We start from the raw sequence: 3,529 nt of genomic DNA, 5'->3' as shown, positions 1-3,529 counted from the left end.
CATGAACTCTCTTCTACCTCGTCTCCATGAACTCTCTTCCTCCTCTCCATGAACTCTCTTCTACCTCGTCTCCATGAACTCTCTTCTACCTCGTCTCCATGAACTCTCTTCTACCTCGTCTCCATGAACTCTCTTCTACCTCGTCTCCATGAACTCTCTTCTACCTCGTCTCTGAACTCATACCTCTCTCTTGAACTCTCTTCTACCTCGTCTCCATGAACTCTCTTCTACCTCGTCTCCATGAACTCTCTTCTACCTCGTCTCTATGAACTCTCTTCTACCTCGTCTCTATGAACTCTCTTCTACCTCGTCTCTATGAACTCTCTTCTCTCTCTCCATGAACTCTCTTCTACCTCGTCTCTATGAACTCTCTTCTACCTCGTCTCCATGAACTCTCTTCTACCTCGTCTCCATGAACTCTCTTCATACCTCGTCTCCATGAACTCTCTTCTACCTCGTCTCCATGAACTCTCTTCTACTCTCGTCTCCATGAACTCTCTTCTACCTCGTCTCCATGAACTCTCTTCTACCTCGTCTCCATGAACTCTCTTCTACCTCGTCTCCATGAACTCTCTTCTACCTCGTCTCCATGAACTCTCTTCTACCCTCCATGAACTCTCTTCTATGAACTCTCTTCTACCTCGTCTCCATGAACTCTCTTCTACCTCGTCTCCATGAACTCTTCTACCTCGTCTCCATGAACTCTCTTCTACCTCGTCTCCATGAACTCTCTTCTACCTCGTCTCCATGAACTCTCTTCTACCTCGTCTCCATGAACTCTCTTCTACCTCGTCTCATGAACTCTCTTCTACCTCTCTCTGAACTCTCTTCTCCATGAACTCTCTTCTACCTCGTCTCCATGAACTCTCTTCTACCTCGTCTCCTATGAACTCTCTTCTACCTCGTCTCCATGAACTCTCTTCTACCTCGTCTCCATGAACTCTCTTCTACATGAACTCTCTTCTCTATGAACTCTCTTCTGAACTCTCTTCTACCTCGTCTCCATGAACTCTCTTCTACCTCTTCTCCATGAACTCTCTTCTACCTCGTCTCCATGAACTCTCGTCTACCTCGTCTCCATGAACTCTCTTCTACCTCGTCTCCATGAACTCTCTTCTACCTCATGAACTCTCTTCACCTCGTCTGAACTCTCTTCTACCTCGTCTCCATGAACTCTCTTCTACCCGTCTCCATGAACTCTCTTCTACCTCGTCTCTATGAACTCTCTTCTACCTCGTCTCCATGAACTCTCTTCTACCTCATGAACTCTCTTCTACCTCGTCTCCATGAACTCTCTTCTACCTCGTCTCCATGAACTCTCCTGAACTCTCTTCTACCTCGTCTCCATGAACTCTCTTCTACCTCGTCTCCATGAACTCTCTTCTACCTCGTCTCGAACTCTCCATGAACTCTCTTCTACCTCGTCTCCATGAACTCTCTTCTACCTCGTCTCCATGAACTCTCTTCTACCTCGTCTCCATGAACTCTCTTCTACCTCGTCTCCATGAACTCTGACCTCGTCTCCATGAACTCTCTTCTACCTCGTCTCCATGAACTCTCTTCTACCTCGTCTCCATGAACTCTCTTCTACCTCGTCTCCATGAACTCTCTTCTACCTCCTCGTCTCCATGAACTCTCTTCTACCTCGTCTCCATGAACTCTCTTCTACCTCGTCTCCATGAACTCTCTTCTACCTCGTCTCCTCTGAACTCTCTTCTACCTCGTCTCCATGAACTCTCTTCTACCTCGTCTCCATGAACTCTCTCTACCTTCTACTCTCTTCTACCGTCTCCATGAACTCTCTTCTACCTCGTCTCTATGAACTCTCTTCTACCTCGTCTCTATGAACTCTCTTCTACCTCGTCTCCATGAACTCTCTTCTACCTCGTCTCCATGAACTCTCTTCTACCTCGTCTCCATGAACTCTCTTCTACCTACCTCTATGAACTCTCTTCTACCTGTCTCCATGAACTCTCTTCTACCTCGTCTCCATGAACTCTCTTCTACCTCGTCTCTATGAACTCTCTTCTACCTCGTCTCCATGAACTCTCTTCTACCTCGTCTCCATGAACTCTCTTCTACCTCGTCTCCATGAACTCTCTTCTACCTCTCTGAACTCTCTTCTACCTCGTCTCCATGAACTCTCGTCTACCTCGTCTCCATGAACTCTCTTCTACCTCCTCTCCATGAACTCTCTTCTGAACTCTCCATGAACTCTCTCTTCTACCTCGTCTCCATGAACTCTCTTCTACCTCGTCTCCATGAACTCTCTTCTACCTCCAACTCTCTTCTCTCCATGAACTTCTCTTCTACCTCGTCTCCATGAACTCTCTTCTACCTCGTCTCTATGAAGACTCTCTTCTACCTCGTCTCCATGAACTCTCTCTTCTGAACCTACCTCGTCTCCATGAACTCTCTTCTACCTCTTCTCCATGAACTCTCTTCTACCTCTTCTCTACTCTCTCTCCTCGTCTCCATGAACTCTCTTCTACCTCGTCTCCATGAACTCTCTTCTACCTCGTCTCTATGAACTCTCTTCTACCTCGTCTCCATGAACTCTCTTCTACCTCGTCTCCATGAACTCTCTTCTACCTCGTCTCCATGAACTCTCTTCTACCTCGTCTCCATGAACTCTCTTCTACCTCGTCTCCATGAACTCTCTTCTACCTCGTCTCCATGAACTCTCTTCTACCTCGTCTCCATGAACTCTCTTCTACCTCGTCTCTATGAACTCTCTTCTACCTCGTCTCCATGAACTCTCTTCTACCTCGTCTCCATGAACTCTCTTCTACCTCGTCTCCATGAACTCTCTTCTACCTCGTCTCTGAACTCTCCTACCTCTCTATGAACTCTCTTCTACCTCGTCTCCATGAACTCTCTTCTACCTCGTCTCCATGAACTCTCTTCTACCTCTCTCTATGACTCTCTCTCTCTCCTCCATGAACTCTCTTCTACCTCGTCTCCATGAAACTCGTCTCTATGAACTCTCTTCTACCTCGTCTCCATGAACTCTCTTCTACCTCGTCTCCATGAACTCTCTTCTACCTCGTCTCCATGAACTCTCTTCTCGTTCCTTGAACTCCTCGTCTCCATGAACTCTCTTCTACCTTCTCCATGAACTCTCTTCTACCCTCGTCTCCATGAACTCTCTTCTACCTCGTCTCCATGAACTCTCTTCTACCTCGTCTCCATGAACTCTCTTCTACCTCGTCTCCATGAACTCTCTTCTACCTCGTCTCCGTCTCCATGAACTCTCTTCTACCTCGTCTCCATGAACTCTCTTCTACCTCGTCTCCATGAACTCTCTTCTACCTCGTCTCCATGAACTCTCTTCTACCTCGTCTCCATGAACTCTCTTCTACCTCTCCATGAACTCTCTTCTACCTCGTCTCCATGAACTCTCTTCTACCTCGTCTCCATGAACTCTCTTCTACTCTCTTCTACCTCGTCTCTCCATGAACTCTCTTCTACCTCGTCTCCATGAACTCTCTTCTACCTCTCTCTCCTATGAACTCTCTTCTACCTCGTC

At 47.2% G+C, this 3,529-nt stretch overlaps 1 pseudogene; it reads right to left on the bottom strand.

Moving 5' to 3' along the window:
• Nucleotides 1-2,409, bottom strand: part of LOC114556729 (complement C3-like) — a 35,063-nt pseudogene extending 32,654 nt beyond the window's left edge.
• Between the last annotated feature and the right edge of the window lie 1,120 nt (nt 2,410-3,529).

This window comes from Perca flavescens, chromosome 6, assembly GCF_004354835.1.
Source record: "Perca flavescens isolate YP-PL-M2 chromosome 6, PFLA_1.0, whole genome shotgun sequence".
Lineage (NCBI taxonomy): Eukaryota > Metazoa > Chordata > Actinopteri > Perciformes > Percidae > Perca > Perca flavescens.
The sequence above is the reverse complement of the archived record's forward strand: the minus strand, read 5'-3'. Positions and strand labels throughout refer to the sequence as shown.